General features: G+C 42.8%; 1 protein-coding gene across 2 annotated transcripts in view; it reads left to right on the top strand.

The window, feature by feature from the left end:
• Positions 1-19,600, top strand: part of LOC139754681 (uncharacterized) — a 422,992-nt gene that overhangs the window by 331,220 nt on the left and 72,172 nt on the right. The window lies entirely within an intron of this gene.

Below are 19,600 nucleotides of genomic sequence, written 5' to 3'. Positions count from 1 at the left end.
TCAGAGTGATGAGCAACTCCCCTCGTGACTCCCTTCTTCTGTTTCCCATTTTAGAAAGTTAAAAAAATACAAGAGGAGGATTTCTGGCCCCCAGCTCCCAATCCCCCTCTAGTCCGCTTTCTACGACACCGCAAGAATGCGTGGGAAGTATTCTTTCACCCCTATACCCCAGGACAAATAATACATATATATATCACATACACACACATACACACACACACCACATAACACACACATACACATACATATATATACATGTGAAAAATTAAGAAACAATTTAGAAAACTGAATCTTCTAGAGTTGGGGTGAGAGAGTATCAGTAAATTATTAGGAGAATAACAAGATGTTCTGGAAGGAGTAAATAAAGTGCGTAAGACAAGGAGCAATGGGAAACATCAGTGAAGGGCACCAAATGAGTGGAAGGTGAAAACAAGTAGCGTGTGATGTGAGAAGTGAGAAGGAGAAGAATTTTGAAGGTCTTGTTGAATGTGTTTGATGATAGAGTGCAGATATAGGTGCTTTGGTCGAGTGGTGTGCAAATTGCGAGGGTTTAGGAGAAAATGAGTGTGGTAAACAGAAGAAGAGGTATAAATGCTTTGCGGAAGATGAAAGCCGGCAAGGCAGCAGGTTTGGAAGGTATATAGGCAGTGGAATTTACTAAAAAAGGTGGGTGACTGGGTATTGTTGAACCAGGCCTATGGTAAGGTTATTTAATGGATGTTATGAACGCAAGGTGAGGTGTCATGAGGAATTGGCGGAATGCGTGCCATATGCCTTTGTACAAAGGCAAAGGGGATAAGAGTTGAGTGGCTCAAATTACAGAGGTAAAGTTTGTTGAGTAATTCCTGGCAAATTATATGGAGGGTAATTGATTGATAGTGATGAGGTCATAGTACAGACAGGTCAATGGGGAAGAGCAGTGTTTTCAGAATGGTAAAGATGTTTGGGATCAGGTGTTTGCTTTGAAGGAATGGTATGAGACAGAAAATACTTGTAGACACATAAGCAAATGATTTGTATTAGCATTATATGGATCGGAGAAGGCATATGATAGAGAGTTATAGAGATGCTCCGTGAAGGTAATAAGAATATATGGTGTGGGAGGCAATTGTTAAAAGCAGTGAAAAGTTTTATCAGATGTAAGCATGTGTACGTGTTAGGCAGAGAGGAAGTATTGTTCTCATGAATGTAGGTTTGCGGCAGGGGTGTGTGATGTCTCCATGTTTGTTTAATTTGTTTTATGGATTGGTTGTTAGGGAGTGAAATCAACGAGTTTTGGAAAGAGGGGCAAGTTTGAAGTCTGTGGGATGAGAGAGCTTGGGAAGTGATACAGATTGTTGTTCGCATGATGATACAGCGCTGGTGGCTGATTCAAGTGAGAAACTGCAGCGAATCTTTGGTGACTGAGTTTTGTAAAAGTGTGTAAAGAAGAAAGTTAAGAGAAAAATGATTAAGAGCAAGGTCATAGGTACAGTACAGGTTGAGGTCAATTCCAATTTGGGAGGTGAGTTTGAATGAAAAAACTGGAGGAAGTGAAGTGGTTTTATATATCTGGGAGTGATCGCAGCGATGGAACCATGGAAGCGGAAGTGGATCATAGGGTGGGGGAGGGGGTGGGCAAAATTCTGGGAGCCTTGAAGAATGTGAGGAATTCAGAAGCATTATCTCGGAAGCAAAAATAGTGTATGTTAGAAGGAATAGTGGTTCCAACAATGTATGTAAGGTTGCGAGCAATGGACTATGGATAGAGAGTTTGCACAGGAGGAATGGCTGTCTGAAATGAGAATGTATTGAGGAAATGTGTGGTGTGAGGTGGTTTCTAATCAGGTAGTCATAGTACAGGGTAAAAAAAAAAAAGACCCGGGGGGTTAAAAATTTGGGGGGGGGGGGGGGGGGGGGGGGGGGGGGGGGGTTTAAAAAAAAATAAAAAAAAAAAAAAATTATTTTATTCATAAAACAGAAGATTGGGAAATTAAAAAAAGAGCGTGGGTGAAAACAAAGAGGTGTTTTGAAATGGTTTGGCACATGGGAATAATGAAGTGAGGAAGATTGACCAAGAGGATATAGTGACGAAGGTGGAGTGACCGAGGAGAAGTATGGGAGACCAATTGGAAGTGGAAAGATGGAGTGAAAAAGAGTTTGTGTGATCGGGGCCTGAACCATCAGGAGGGTGAAAGGGGGCAAGGAATAGAGTGAATTGGATCGATTGTGGTATACCGGTTGACGTGCTGTCAGTGGCTTGAACGGGGCATGTGAAGCGTCTGGGGTAAACCATGAAAGCTGTGATGTATGTATATTTTCCGTGTGTGGACGTATGTATATACACGTGTAAGGGGTGGGTTGGGGGCCATTTCTTTCGTCTTTTTCCTTGCGCTATCCAAAGAAACCCTCGCAATGCGATACAGCAACAAAGCAAAAAAAACTAAATATATCTATATAAAGTATAATATAATATATATATATAATATATATTATAGATATATATATATAATATAAAATTATATATATATATATTTTTTATATTATATATATCCTACAAACTTTCCGGGTTTACCCCAACGCTTCACGTGCCCTGGTTCAATCCATTGACAGAAATGTCGACCTCGTTTAACCACATCGATGAATTCACTCTATTCCTTGCCCGCCTTTCGCCCTCCTGCATGTTCAGGCCCCGATCACTCAAAATCTTTTTCTCTCCATCTTTCCACCTCCAGTTTAGTCTCCCACTTCTCCTCGTTCACTCCACCTCCGACACATATATCCTCTTGGTCAATCTTTCCTCACTCATCTCTCCATGTGCCCGAACCATTTCAAAACACCCTCCTCTGCTCTCTCAACCACGCTCTTTTTATTTCCACACACCTCTCTTACCCTTACATTACTTACTCGATCAAACTACCTCACACCACACATTGTCCTCAAACATCTCATTTCCAGCACATCCTTCCTCCTGCGCACAACTCTATCCATAGCCCACGCCTCACACCATACAACATTGTTGGAACCACTATTCCTTCAAACATACCCATTTTTGCTTTCCGAGATAATGTTCTCGACTTCCACACATTCTTCAAGGCTCCCAGGATTTTCGCCCCCTCCCCCACCCTATGATCCACTTCCGCTTCCATGGTTCCATCCTGCTGCCAGATCCACTCCCAGATATCTAAAACACTTTACTTCCTCCAGTTTTTCTCCATTCAAACTTACCTCCCAATTGACTTGACCCTCAACCCTACTGTACCTAATAAACTAGCTCTTATTCACATTTACTCTTAACTTTCTTCTTTCACACACTTTACCAAACTCAGTCACCAGCTTCTGCAGTTTCTCACATGAATCAGCCACCAGCGCTGTATCATCAGCGAACAACAACTGACTCACTTCCCAAGCTCTCTCATCCCCAACAGACTTCATACTTGCCCCTCTTTCCATAACTCTTGCATTCACCTCCCTAACAACCCCATCCATAAACAAATTAAACAACCATGGAGACATCACACACCCCTGCCGCAAACCTACATTCTCTGAGAACCAATCACTTTCCTCTCTTCCTACACGTACACATGCCTTACATCCTTGATAAAAACTTTTCACCGCTTCTAACAACTTGCCTCCCACACCATATATTCTTAGTACTTTCCACAGAGCATCTCTATCAACTCTATCATATGCCTTCTCCAGATCCATAAATGCTACATACAAATCCATTTGCTTTTCTAAGTATTTCTCACATACATTCTTTCAAGCAAACACCTGATCCACACATCCTCTACCACTTCTGAAACCACACTGCTCTTCCCCAGTCTGATGCTCTGTACATGCCTTCACCCTCTCAATCAATACCCTCCCATATAATTTACCAGGAATACTCAACAAACTTATACCTCTGTAATTTGAGCACTCACTCTTATCCCCTTTGCCTTTGTACAATGGCACTATGCACGCATTCCGCCAATCCTCAGGCACCTCACCATGAGTCATACATACATTAAATAACCTTACCAACCAGTCAACAATACAGTCACCCCCTTTTTTCATAAATTCCGCTGCAATACCATCCAAACCTGCTGCCTTGCCGGCTTTCATCTTCCGCAAAGCTTTTACTACCTCTTCTCTGTTTACCAAATCATTTTCCCTAACTCTCTCACTTTGCACACCACCTCGACCAAAACACCCTATATCTGCCACTCTATCATCAAAACACATTCAACAAACCTTCAAAATACTCACTCCATCTCCTTCTCACATCACCACTACTTGTTATCACCTCCCCATTTGCGCCCTTCACTGAAGTTCCCATTTGCTCCCTTGTCTTACGCACTTTATTTACCTCCTTCCAGAACATCGTTTTATTCTCCCTAAAATTTAATGATACTCTCTCACCCCAACTCTCATTTGCCCTCTTTTTCACCTCTTGCACCTTTCTCTTGACCTCCTGTCTCTTTCTTTTATACATCTCCCACTCAATTGCATTTTTTCCCTGAAAAAATCGTCCAAATGCCTCTCTCGTCTCTTTCACTAATAATCTTACTTCTTCATCCCACCACTCACTACCCTTTCTAATCAACCCACCTCCCACTCTTCTCATGCAACAAGCATCTTTTGCGCAATCCATCACTGATTCCCTAAATACATCCCATTCCTTCCCCACTCCCCTTACTTCCATTGTTCTCACCTTTTTCCATTCTGTACTCAGTCTCTCCTGGTACTTCCTCACACAAGTCTCCTTCCCAAGCTCACTTACTCTCACCACCCTCTTCACCCCAACATTCACTCTTCTTTTCTGAAAACCCATACAAATCTTCACCTGGGGATAGGGGTGAAAGAATACTTCCCACGCATTCCTCGCGTGTCGTAGAAGGCGACTAGAGGAGACGGGAGCGGGGGGCCAGAAATCCTCCCCTCCTTGTATTTTTTAACTTTCTAAAATGGGAAACAGAGGAAGGAGTCTCGCGGGGAGTGCTCATCCTCCTCGAAGGCTCAGACTGGGGTGTCTAAATGTGTGTGGATGTAACGAAGATGTGAAAAAAGGATAGATAGGTAGTATGTTTGAGGAAAGGAACCTGGATGTTTTGGCTCTGACTGAAACGAAGCTCAAGGGTAAAGGAGAAGAGTGGTTTGGGAATGTCTTGGGAGTAAAGTCAGGGGTTAGTGAGAGGACAAGAGCAAGGGAAGGAGTAGCAGTACTCCTGAAACAGGAGTTGTGGAAGTATGTGATAGAATGTAAGAAAGTAAATTCTCGATTAATATGGGTAAAACTGAAAGTTGATGGAGAGAGATGGGTGATTATTGGTGCATATGCACTTGGGCATGAGAAGAAAGATCATGGGAGGCAAGTGTTTTGGGAGCAGCTGAATGAGTGTGTTAGTGGTTTTGATGCAGGAGACCGGGTTATAGTGATGGGTGATTTGAATGCAAAGGTGAGTAATGTGGCAGTTGAGAGAATAATTGGTATACATAGGGTGTTCAGTGTTGTAAATGGAAATGGTGAAGAGCTTGTAGATTTATGTGCTGAAAAAGGACTGATGATTGGGAATACCTGGTTTAAAAAGCGAGATATACATAAGTATACTTATGTAAGTAGGAGAGATGGCCAGAGAGCGTTATTGGATTACGTGTTAATTGACAGGCGTGCGAAAGAGAGACTTTTGGATGTTAATGTGCTGAGAGGTGCAACTGGAGGGATGTCTGATCATTATCTTGTGGAGGCTAAGGTGAAGATTTGTATGGGTTTTCAGAAAAGAAGAGTGAATGTTGGGGTGAAGAGGGTGGTGAGAGTAAGTGAGCTTGGGAAGGAGACCTGTGTGAGGAAGTACCAGGAGAGACTGAGTACAGAATGGAAAAAGGTGAGAACAATGGAAGTAAGGGGAGTGGGGGAGAAATGGGATGTATTTAGGGAATCAGTGATGGATTGCGCAAAAGATGCTTGTTGCATGAGAAGAGTGGGAGGTGGGTTGATTAGAAAGGGTAGTGAGTGGTGGGATGAAGAAGTAAGAGTATTAGTGAAAGAGAAGAGAGAGGCATTTGGACGATTTTTGCAGGGAAAAAATGCAATTGAGGGGGAGATGTATAAAAGAAAGAGACAGGAGGTCAAGAGAAAGGTGCAAGAGGTGAAAAAAAGGGCAAATGAGAGTTGGGGTGAGAGAGTATCATTAAATTTTAGGGAGAATAAAAAGATGTTCTGGAAGGAGGTAAATAAAGTGCGTAAGACAAGGGAGCAAATGGGAACTTCAGTGAAGGGCACAAATGGGGAGGTGATAACAAGTAGTGGTGATGTGAGAAGGAGATGGAGTGAGTATTTTGAAGGTTTGTTGAATGTGTTTGATGATAGAGTGGCAGATATAGGGTGTTTTGGTCGAGGTGGTGTGCAAAGTGAGAGGGTTAGGGAAAATGATTTGGTAAACAGAGAAGAGGTAGTAAAAGCTTTGCGGAAGATGAAAGCCGGCAAGGCAGCAGGTTTGGATGGTATTGCAGTGGAATTTATTAAAAAAGGGGGTGACTGTATTGTTGACTGGTTGGTAAGGTTATTTAATGTATGTATGACTCATGGTGAGGTGCCTGAGGATTGGCGGAATGCGTGCATAGTGCCATTGTACAAAGGCAAAGGGGATAAGAGTGAGTGCTCAAATTACATAGGTATAAGTTTGTTGAGTATTCCTGGTAAATTATATGGGAGGGTATTGATTGAGAGGGTGAAGGCATGTACAGAGCATCAGATTGGGGAAGAGCAGTGTGGTTTCAGAAGTGGAAGAGGATGTGTGGATCAGGTGTTTGCTTTGAAGAATGTATGTGAGAAATACTTAGAAAAGCAAATGGATTTGTATGTAGCATTTATGGATCTGGAGAAGGCATATGATAGAGTTGATAGAGATGCTCTGTGGAAGGTATTAAGAATATATGGTGTGGGAGGAAAGTTGTTAGAAGCAGTGAAAAGTTTTTATCGAGGATGTAAGGCATGTGTACGTGTAGGAAGAGAGGAAAGTGATTGGTTCTCAGTGAATGTAGGTTTGCGGCAGGGGTGTGTGATGTCTCCATGGTTGTTTAATTTGTTTATGGATGGGGTTGTTAGGGAGGTAAATGCAAGAGTTTTGGAAAGAGGGGCAAGTATGAAGTCTGTTGGGGATGAGAGAGCTTGGGAAGTGAGTCAGTTGTTGTTCGCTGATGATACAGCGCTGGTGGCTGATTCATGTGAGAAACTGCAGAAGCTGGTGACTGAGTTTGGTAAAGTGTGTGGAAGAAGGAAGTTAAGAGTAAATGTGAATAAGAGCAAGGTTATTAGGTACAGTAGGGTTGAGGGTCAAGTCAATTGGGAGGTGAGTTTGAATGGAGAAAAACTGGAGGAAGTGAAGTGTTTTAGATATCTGGGAGTGGATCTGGCAGCGGATGGAACCATGGAAGCGGAAGTGGATCATAGGGTGGGGGAGGGGGCGAAAATTCTGGGGGCCTTGAAGAATGTGTAGAAGTCGAGAACATTATCTCGGAAAGCAAAAATGGGTATGTTTGAAGGAATAGTGGTTCCAACAATGTTGTATGGTTGCGAGGCGTGGGCTATGGATAGAGTTGTGCGCAGGAGGATGGATGTGCTGGAAATGAGATGTTTGAGGACAATGTGTGGTGTGAGGTGGTTTGATCGAGTGAGTAACGTAAGGGTAAGAGAGATGTGTGGAAATAAAAAGAGCGTGGTTGAGAGAGCAGAAGAGGGTGTTTTAAAGTGGTTTGGGCACATGGAGAGAATGAGTGAGGAAAGATTGACCAAGAGGATATATGTGTCTGAGGTGGAGGGAATGAGGAGAAGAGGGAGACCAAATTGGAGGTGGAAAGATGGAGTGAAAAAGATTTTGTGTGATCGGGGCCTGAACATGCAGGAGGGTGAAAGGAGGGCAAGGAATAGAGTGAATTGGAGTGATGTGGTATACCGGGGTTGACGTGCTGTCAGTGGATTGAATCAAGGCATGTGAAGCGTCTGGGGTAAACAATGGAAAGTTGTGTAGGTATGTATATTTGCGTGTGTGGACGTATGTATATACATGTGTATGGGGGGGGGCCATTTCTTTCGTCTGTTTCCTTGCGCTACCTCGCAAACGCGGGAGACAGCGACAAAGTATAATAAGAAATAAAAATAAAATAATATAATATATATATATATATATATATATATATATATATATATATATATATATATATATATATATATATATATATATATATGTCTCCCATATTAGCAAGGTAGCACAAGGAAACAGACGAAAGAATGGCCCAACCCGCCCACATACACATGTATATACATACATGTCCACCCATGCACAATATACATACCCATACATCTCAGTGTACACATATATATACACACACAGACATATACATATATACACATGTACATAATTCATACTGTCTGCCTTTATTTGTTCCCATCGCCACCTCGCCACACATGGAATAACAACCCCCTCCCCCCTCGTGTGTGCGAGGTAGCGCTAGGAAAACACCAAAGGCCCCATTTGTTCACACTCAGTCTCTAGCTGTCATGTAATAATGCACCGAAACCACAGCTCCCTTTCCACATCCAGGCCCCACACACTTTGCATGGTTTACCCCAGACGCTTCATATGCCCTGGTTCAATCCATTGACAGCACGTCGACCCCAGTATACCACATCGTTCCAATTCGCTCTATTCCTTGCACGCCTTTCACCCTCCTGCATGTTCAGGCCCCGATCACTCAAAAATCTTTTTCACTCCATCTTTCCACCTCCAATTTGGTCTCCCACTTCTCCTCGTTCCCTCCACCTCTGACACATATATCCTCTTGGTCAATCTTTCCCCACTCATTCTCTCCATATGCCCAAACCATTTCAAAACACCCTCTTCTGCTCTCTCAACCACACTCTTTTTATTTCCACACATCTCTCTCACCCTTACATTACTTGCTCGATCAAACCACCTCACACCACATATTGTCCTCAAACATCTCATTTCCAGCACATCCACCCTCCTGTGCACAACTCTATCCATAGCCCATAAATAAATGTAATATTGAGTGGGAGATGTATAAAAGAAAGAGACAGGAGGTCAAGAGAAAGGTGCAAGAGGTGAAAAAAAGGGCAAATGAGAGTTGGTGTGAGAGAGTATCATTAAATTTTAGGGAGAATAAAAAGATGTTCTGGAAGGAGGTAAATAAAGTGCGTAAGACAAGGGAGCAAATGGGAAATTCAGTGAAGGGCGCAAATGGGGAGGTGATAACAAGTAGTGGTGATGTGAGAAGGAGATGGAGTGAGTACTTTGAAGGTTTGTTGAATGTGTTTGATGATAGAGTGGCAGATATAGGGTGTTTTGGTCGAGGTGGTGTGCAAAGTGAGAGGGTTAGGGAAAATGATTTGGTAAACAGAGAAGAGGTAGTAAAAGCTTTGCGGAAGATGAAAGCCGGCAAGGCAGCAGGTTTGGATGGTATTGCAGTGGAATTTATTAAAAAAGGGGGTGACTGCATTGTTGACTGGTTGGTAAGGTTATTTAATGTATGTATGACTCATTGTGAGGTGCCTGAGGCTTGGCAGAATGCGTGCATAGTGCCATTGTACAAAGGCAAAGGGGATAAGAGTGAGTGCTCAAATTACAGAGGTATAAGTTTGTTGAGTATTTCTGGTAAATTATATGGGAGGATATTGATTGAGAGGGTGAAGGCATGTACAGAGCATCAGATTGGGGAAGAGCAGTGTGGTTTCAGAAGTGGTAGAGGATGTGTGGATCAGGTGTTTGCTTTGAAGAATGTATGTGAGAAATACTTAGAAAAGCAAATGGATTTGTATGTAGCATTTATGGATCTGGAGAAGGCATATGATAGAGTTGATAGAGATGCTCTGTAGAAGGTATTAAGAATATATGGTGTGGGAGGCAAGTTGTTAAAAGCAGTGAAAAGTTTTTATCGAGGATGTAAGGCATGTGTACGTGTAGGAAGAGAGGAAAGTGATTGGTTCTCAGTGAATGTAGGTTTGCGGCAGGGGTGTGTGATGTCTCCATGGTTGTTTAATTTGTTTATGGATGGGGTTGTTAGGGAGGTGAATGCAAGAGTTTTGGAAAGAGGGGCAAGTATGAAGTCTGTTGGGGATGAGAGAGCTTGGGAAGTGAGTCAGTTGTTGTTCGCTGATGATACAGCGCTGGTTGCTGATTCATGTGAGAAACTGCAGAAGCTGGTGACTGAGTTTGGTAAAGTGTGTGAAAGAAGAAAGTTAAGAGTAAATGTGAATAAGAGCAAGGTTATTCAGTACAGTAGGGTTGAGGGTCAAGTCAATTGGGAGGTGAGTTTGAATGGAGAAAAACTGGAGGAAGTGAAGTGTTTTAGATATCTGGGAGTGGATCTGGCAGCGGATGGAACCATGGAAGCGGAAGTGGATCATAGGGTGGGGGAGGAGGCGAAAATTCTGGGAGCCTTGAAGAATGTCTGGAGGTCGAGAACATTATCTCGGAAAGCAAAAATGGGTATGTTTGAAGGAATAGTGGTTCCAACAATGTTGTATGGTTGCGAGGCGTGGGCTATGGATAGAGTTGTGCGCAGGAGGATGGATGTGCTGGAAATGAGATGTTTGAGGACAATGTGTGGTGTGAGGTGGTTTGATCGAGTAAGTAACGTAAGGGTAAGAGAGATGTGTGGAAATAAAAAGAGCGTGGTTGAGAGAGCAGAAGAGGGTGTTTTGAAATGGTTCGGGCACATGGAGAGAATGAGTGAGGAAAGATTGACCAAGAGAATATATGTGTCGGAGGTGGAGGGAACGAGGAGAAGAGGGAGACCAAATTGGAGGTGGAAAGATGGAGTGAAAAAGAGTTTGTGTGATCAGGGCCTGAACATGCAGGAGGGTGAAAGGAGGGCAAGGAATAGAGTGAATTGGAGCGATGTGGTATACCGGGGTTGACGTGCTGTCAGTGGATTGAATCAAGGCATGTGAAGCGACTGGGGTAAACCATGGAAAGCTGTGTAGGTATGTATATTTGCGTGTGTGGACGTATGTATATTCATGTGTATGGGGGTGGGTTGGGCCATTTCTTTCGTCTGTTTCCTTGCGCTACCTCGCAAACGCGGGAGACAGCGACAAAGCAAAAAGAAAAATATATATATATATATATATATATATATATATATATATATATATATATATATATATATATATTTTCACCTCTTGCACCTTTCTCTTGACCTTCTGTCTCTTTCTTTTATACGTCTCCCACTCAATTTCATTTTTTCCCTGCAAAAATCGTCCAAATGCCTCTCTCTTCTCTTTCACTAATACTCTTACTTCTTCATCTCACCACTCACTACCCTTTCTAATCAACCCACCTCCCACTCTTCTCATGCCACAAGCATCTTTTGCGCAATCCATCACTGATTCCCTAAATACATCCCATTCCTCCCCCACTCCCCTTACTTCCATTGTTCTCACCTTTTTCCATTCTGTACTCAGTCTCTCCTGGTACTTCCTTACAGAAGTCTCCTTCCCAAGCTCACTTACTCTCACCACCCTCTTCACCCCAACATTCACTCTTCTTTTCTGAAAACCCATACAAATCTTCACCTTAGCCTCCACAAGATAATGATCAGACATCCCTCCAGTTGCACCTCTCAGCACATTAACATCCAAAAGTCTCTCTTTCGCGCGCCTGTCAATTAACACGTAATCCAATAACGCTCTCTGGCCATCTCTCCTACTTGCATAAGTATACTTATGTATATCTCGCTTTTTAAACCAGGTATTCCCAATCATCAGTCCCTTTTCAGCACATAAATCTACAAGCTCTTCACCATTTCCATTTACAACACTGAACACCCCATGTATACCAATTATTCCCTCAACTGCCACATTACTCACCTTTGCATTCAAATCACCCAACACTATAACCCGGTCTCGTGCATCAAAACCACTAACACACTCATTCAGCTGCTCCCAAAACACTTGCCTCTCATGATCTTTCTTCTCATGCCCAGGTGCATATGCACCAATAATCACCCATCTCTCTCTATCAACTTTCAGTTTTACCCATATTAATCGAGAATTTACTTTCTTACATTCTATCACATACTTCCACAACTCCTGTTTCAGGAGTACTGCTACTCCTTCCCTTGCTCTTGTCCTCTCACTAACCCCTGACTTTACTCCCAAGACATTCCCAAACCACTCTTCCCCTTTACCCTTGAGCTTCGTTTCAGTCAGAGCCAAAACATCCAGGTTCCTTTCCTCAAACATACTACCTATCTATCCTTTTTTCACATCTTGGTTACATCCACACACATTTAGGCACCCCAATCTGAGCCTTCGAGGAGGATGAGCACTCCCCTCGTGACTCCTTCTTCTGTTTCCCATTTTAGAAAGTTAAAAAAATACAAGGAGGGGAGGATTTCTGGCCCCCAGCTCCCATCCCCTCTAGTCGCTTTCTACGACACGCAAGGAATGCGTGGGAAGTATTCTTTCACCCCTATCCCCAGGGACAATATACATATATATATACACATACACACACATACACACACACACGCACATATACACACACATACACATACATATATATACATGTGAAAAATGTAAGAAACAATTTAGAAAACTGAATCTTCTAGAGTTGGGGTGAGAGAGTATCATTAAATTTTAGGGAGAATAAAAAGATGTTCTGGAAGGAGGTAAATAAAGTGCGTAAGACAAGGGAGCAAATGGGAACTTCAGTGAAGGGCACAAATGGGGAGGTGATAACAAGTAGTGGTGATGTGAGAAGGAGATGGAGTAAGTATTTTGAAGGTTTGTTGAATGTGTTTGATGATAGAGTGGCAGATATAGGGTGCTTTGGTCGAGGTGGTGTGCAAAGTGCGAGGGTTAGGGAAAATGAGTTGGTAAACAGAGAAGAGGTAGTAAAAGCTTTGCGGAAGATGAAAGCCGGCAAGGCAGCAGGTTTGGAAGGTATTGCAGTGGAATTTATTAAAAAAGGGGGTGACTGTATTGTTGACTGGTTGGTAAGGTTATTTAATGTATGTATGACTCATGGTGAGGTGCCTGAGGATTGGCGGAATGCGTGCATAGTGCCATTGTACAAAGGCAAAGGGGATAAGAGTGAGTGCTCAAATTACAGAGGTATAAGTTTGTTGAGTATTCCTGGCAAATTATATGGGAGGGTATTGATTGAGAGGGTGAAGGCATGTACAGAGCATCAGATTGGGGAAGAGCAGTGTGGTTTCAGAAGTGGTAGAGGATGTGTGGATCAGGTGTTTGCTTTGAAGAATGTATGTGAGAAATACTTAGAAAAGCAAATGGATTTGTATGTAGCATTTATGGATCTGGAGAAGGCATATGATAGAGTTGATAGAGATGCTCTGTGGAAGGTATTAAGAATATATGGTGTGGGAGGCAAGTTGTTAAAAGCAGTGAAAAGTTTTTATCAAGGATGTAAGGCATGTGTACGTGTAGGAAGAGAGGAAAGTGATTGGTTCTCAGTGAATGTAGGTTTGCGGCAGGGGTGTGTGATGTCTCCATGGTTGTTTAATTTGTTTATGGATTGGGTTGTTAGGGAGGTGAATGCAAGAGTTTTGGAAAGAGGGGCAAGTATGAAGTCTGTTGGGGATGAGAGAGCTTGGGAAGTGAGTCAGTTGTTGTTCGCTGATGATACAGCGCTGGTGGCTGATTCATGTGAGAAACTGCAGAAGCTGGTGACTGAGTTTGGTAAAGTGTGTGAAAGAAGAAAGTTAAGAGTAAATATGAATAAGAGCAAGGTTATTAGGTACAGTAGGGTTGAGGGTCAATTCAATTGGGAGGTGAGTTTGAATGGAGAAAAACTGGAGGAAGTGAAGTGTTTTAGATATCTGGGAGTGGATCTGGCAGCGGATGGAACCATGGAAGCGGAAGTGGATCATAGGGTGGGGGAGGGGGCGAAAATTCTGGGAGCCTTGAAGAATGTGTGGAAGTCGAGAACATTATCTCGGAAAGCAAAAATGTGTATGTTTGAAGGAATAGTGGTTCCAACAATGTTGTATGGTTGCGAGGCATGGACTATGGATAGAGTTGTGCACAGGAGGATGGATGTGCTGGAAATGAGATGTTTGAGGACAATGTGTGGTGTGAGGTGGTTTAATCGAGTAAGTAATGTAAGGGTAAGAGAGATGTGTGGAAATAAAAAGAGCGTGGTGAGAGAGCAGAAGAGGGTGTTTTGAAATGGTTTGGTCACATGGAGAGAATGAGTGAGGAAAGATTGACCAAGAGGATATATGTGTCGGAGGTGGAGGGAACGAGGAGAAAAGGGAGACCAAATTGGAGGTGGAAAGATGGAGTGAAAAAGATTTTGTGTGATTGGGGCCTGAACATGCAGGAGGGTGAAAGGAGGGCAAAGAATAGAGTGAATTGGATCGATGTGGTATACCGGGGTTGACGTGCTGTCATTGGATTGAATCAAGGCATGTGTATGGGGGTGGGTTGGGCCATTTCTTTCGTCTGTTTCCTTGCGCTACCTCGCAAACGCGGGAGACAGCGACAAAGCAAAAAAAAAGAAAATATTTATATATATATATATATATATATATATATATATATGCCTTCACCCTCTCAATCAATACCAGGAATACTCAACAAACTTATACATCAGATTGGGGAAGAGCAGTGTGGTTTCAGAAGTGGTAGAGGATGTGTGGATCAGGTGTTTGCTTTGAAGAATGTATGTGAGAAATACTTAGAAAAGCAAATGGATTTGTATGTAGCATTTATGGATCTGGAGAAGGCATATGATAGAGTTGATAGAGATGCTCTGTGGAAGGTATTAAGAATATATGGTGTGGGAGGCAAGTTGTTAGAAGCAGTGAAAAGTTTTTATCGAGGATGTAAGGCATGTGTACGTGTAGGAAGAGAGGAAAGTGATTGATTCTCAGTGAATGTAGGTTTGCGGCAGGGGTGTGTGATGTCTCCATGGTTGTTTAATTTGTTTATGGATGGGGTTGTTAGGGAGGTAAATGCAAGAGTTTTGGAAAGAGGGGCAAGTATGAAGTCTGTTGTGGATGAGAGAGCTTGGGAAGTGAGTCAGCTGTTGTTCGCTGATGATACAGCGCTGGTGGCTGATTCATGTGAGAAACTGCAGAAGCTGGTGACTGAGTTTGGTAAAGTGTGTGAAAGAAGAAAGTTAAGAGTAAATGTGAATAAGAGCAAGGTTATTAGGTACAGTAGGGTTGAGGGTCAAGTCAATTGGGAGGTAAGTTTGAATGGAGCAAAACTGGAGTAAGTAAAGTGTTTTAGATATCTGGGAGTGGATCTGGCAGCGGATGGAACCATGGAAGCGGAAGTGGATCATAGGGTGGGGGAGGGGGCGAAAATCCTGGGAGCCTTGAAGAATGTGTGGAAGTCAAGTACATTATCTCGGAAAGCTAAAATGGGTATGTTTGAGGGAATAGTGGTTCCAACAATGTTGTGTGGTTGCGAGGCGTGGGCTATGGATAGAGTTGTGCGCAGGAGGATGGATGTGCTGGAAGTGAGATGTTTGAGGACAATGTGTGGTGTGAGGTGGTTTGATCGAGTAAGTAACGTAAGGGTAAGAGAGATGTGTGGAAATAAAAAGAGCGTGGTTGAGAGAGCAGAAGAGGGTGTTTTGAAATGGTTTGGGCACATGGAGAGAATGAGTGAGGAAAGATTGACCAAGAGGATATATGTGTCGAAGGTGGAGGGAACGAGGAGAAGTGGGAGACCAAATTGGAAGTGGAAAGATGGAGTGAAAAAGAGTTTGTGTGATCGGGGCCTGAACATTCAGGAGGGTGAAAGGAGGGCAAGGAATAGAGTGAATTGGATCGATGTGGTATACCGGGGTTGACGTGCTGTCAGTGGATTGAATCAGGGCATGTGAAGCGTCTGGGGTAAACCATGGAAAGCTGTGTAGGTATGTATATTTGCGTGTGTGGACGTATGTATATACATGTGTATGGGGGTGGGTTGGGCCATTTCTTTCGTCTGTTTCCTTGCGCTACCTCGCAAATGCGGGAGACAGCAACAAAGCAAAAAAAAATAAATATATATATATATATATATATATATATATATATATATATATATATATATATATATATATATATATATATATATATATTTTTATATATATATATATATATATATATATATATATATATATATATATATATATATATATATATATATATTGTCCCTGGGGATAGGGGATTAAGAATACTTCCCACGTATTCCCTGCGTGTCGTAGAAGGCGACTTAAAGGGGAGGGAGCGGGGGGCTGGAAATCCTCACCTCTCGTTTGTTTTTTTTAAATTTTCCAAAGGAAGGAACAGTGGGGGCCAGTTGAGGATATTCCAAAAAAGGCCCAGTCCTCTGTTCTTGGCGCTACCTCACTAACGCGGGAAATGGCGAATAGTTTAAAAAAAAAAAAAGAATATATATATATATATATTTATTTTTATATTTATTATACTTTGTCGCTGTCTCCCGCGTTTGCGAGGTAGCGCAAGGAAACAGACGAAAGAAATGGCCCACCCCCCCCCATACACATGTATATACATACGTCCACACACGCAAATATACATACCTACACAGCTTTCCATGGTTTACCCCAGACGCTTCACATGCCCTGCTTCAATCCACTGACAGCACGTCAACCCCGGTATACCACATCGCTCCAATTCACTCTATTCCTTGCCCTCCTTTCACCCTCCTGCATGTTCAGGCCCCGATCACACAAAATCTTTTTCACTCCATCTTTCCACCTCCAATTTGGTCTCCCTCTTCTCCTTGTTCCCTCCACCTCCGACACATATATCCTCTTGGTCAATCTTTCCTCACTCATCCTCTCCATGTGCCCAAACCACTTCAAAACACCCTCTTCTGCTCTCTCAACCACGCTCTTTTTATTTCCACACATCTCTCTTACCCTTACGTTACTCACTCGATCAAACCACCTCACACCACACATTGTCCTCAAACATCTCATTTCCAGCACATCCATCCTCCTGCGCACAACTCTATCCATAGCCCACGCCTCGCAACCATACAACATTGTTGGAACCACTATTCCTTCAAACATACCCATTTTTGCTTTCCGAGATAATGTTCTCGACTTCCACACATTCTTCAAGGCCCCCAGGATTTTCGCCCCCTCCCCCACCCTATGATCCACTTCCGCTTCCATGGTTCCATCCGCTGCCAGATCCACTCCTAGATATCTAAAACACTTCACTTCCTCCAGTTTTTCTCCATTCAAACTCACCTCCCAATTGACTTGATCCTCAACCCTACTGTACCTAATAACCTTGCTCTTATTCACATTTACTCTTAACTTTCTTCTTCCACACACTTTTCCAAACTCAGTCACCAGCTTCTGCAGTTTCTCACATGAATCAGCCACCAGCGCTGTATCATCAGCGAACAACAACTGACTCACTTCCCAAGCTCTCTCATCCCCAACAGACTTCATACTTGCCCCTCTTTCCAAAACTCTTGCATTTACCTCCCTAACAACCCCATCCATAAACAAATTAAACAACCATGGAGACATCACACACCCCTGCCGCAAACCTACATTCACTGAGAAACAATCACTTTCCTCTCTTCCTACACGTACACATGCCTTACATCCTCGATAAAAACTTTTCACTGCTTCTAACAACTTTCCTCCCACACCATATATTCTTAATACCTTCCACAGAGCATCTCTATCAACTCTATCATATGCCTTCTCCAGATCCATAAATGCTACATACAAATCCATTTGCTTTTCTAAGTATTTCTCACATACATTCTTCAAAGCAAACACCTGATCCACACATCCTCTACCACTTCTGAAACCACACTGCTCTTCCCCAATCTGATGCTCTGTACATGCCTTCACCCTCTCAATCAGTACCCTCCCATATAATTTACCAGGAATACTCAACAAACTTATACCTCTGTAATTTGAGCACTCACTCTTATCCCCTTTGCCTTTGTACAATGGCACTATGCACGCATTCCGCCAATCCTCAGGCACCTCACCATGAGTCATACATACATTAAATAACCTTACCAACCAGTCAACAATACAGTCACCCCCTTTTTTAATAAATTCCACTGCAATACCATCCAAACCCGCTGCCTTGCCGGCTTTCATCTTCCGCAAAGCTTTCACTACCTCTTCTCTGTTTACCAAATCATTTTCCCTAACCCTCTCACTTTGCACACCACCTCGACCAAAACACCCTATATCTGCCACTCTATCATCAAACACATTCAACAAACCTTCAAAATACTCACTCCATCTCCTTCTCACATCACCACTACTTGTTATCACCTCCCCACTTGCGCCCTTCACCGAAGTTCCCATTTGCTCCCTTGTCTTATGCACTTTATTTACCTCCTTCCAGAACATCTTTTTATTCTCCCTAAAATTTAATGATACTCTCTCACCCCAACTCTCATTTGCCCTTTTTTTCACCCATTTATTTAAAGTATAATAAATAAATAAATAAGATAGTTATTATACTCAACTGCTGTTTCCTGTTTCAGCAAGGTAGCGCAAGGAAACAAACGAGGAATGGCCCAACCCACCCACGTACACATGTATGCACATAAACGCCCACACACATGCACATATACTTGTACAATTCATCATATCCATACACAGACATGTACATATTCATACTTGCTGCCTTCATCCATTCCTGTTGCCACCCTGCCACACATGAAATAGCATCCCCCCACCCCCCTCCAGTGAGGTAGCACCAGGAAAGGGCAAAAAGGCCACATTCATTCACAGTCAGTCTCTAGCTGTCATGTATAATTCACCGAACCACAGTTCCCTTTCCACATCCAGGCCCCACAGACCTTTCTGTAGTTTACCCCAGATGCTTCACATGCCCTGATTCAATCCATTGACAGCACGTTGACCCCAGAATACCACATCATTCCAATTCACTCGATTCCTTGCACACCTTTCACCCTCCTGTATGCTCAGGACCCGATCGCTCAAAATCTTTTCCACCTCCACTTTGGTCTTTGCTTCTCCTTGTTCTCTCCACCTCTGACACATATATCCTCTTTGTCAATCTTTCCTCACTCACTGTCTACATGTGTCCAAACCATTTCAACACACCCTTTTCTGGTCTCTCAACCACATTCTTTCTATAACCACACATCTCTCTTACCCTTTCATTACTTACTCAATCAGACCACCTCACACCACATATTGTCCTCAAGCATTTCATTTCCAACACATCCACCCTCCTCTGCACAACCCTATCTATAGCCCATGCCTCACAACCATATAACATTGTTGGAACCACTATTCCTTCAAACATACCCATTTTTGCTCTCTGAGATAATGTTCTCGCCTTCCATATACGGACATATACCTACATATACATAGCAACATATACATGCATATACATACACCATACACATACACAGACATACGTATATACACATGTACATATTCATACTTGCTCACCTTCATCCATTCCTGCCACTACCCTGCCCCAGAGGAAACACCATTACTACTCCTCGCTTCAGGTAGTTAGCACCAGGAAAACAGACAAAAAGGCCACATTCATTCGCTTTCAGTCTCTAGCCATCTTGTGTAATGCACCGAAACCACAGCTCCTTATCCAT

The sequence above is a fragment of the Panulirus ornatus genome, chromosome 17 (assembly GCF_036320965.1).
Source record: "Panulirus ornatus isolate Po-2019 chromosome 17, ASM3632096v1, whole genome shotgun sequence".
Classification (NCBI taxonomy): Eukaryota; Metazoa; Arthropoda; class Malacostraca; order Decapoda; family Palinuridae; genus Panulirus; species Panulirus ornatus.
This window is presented reverse-complemented; position numbering and strand designations above follow the sequence as displayed.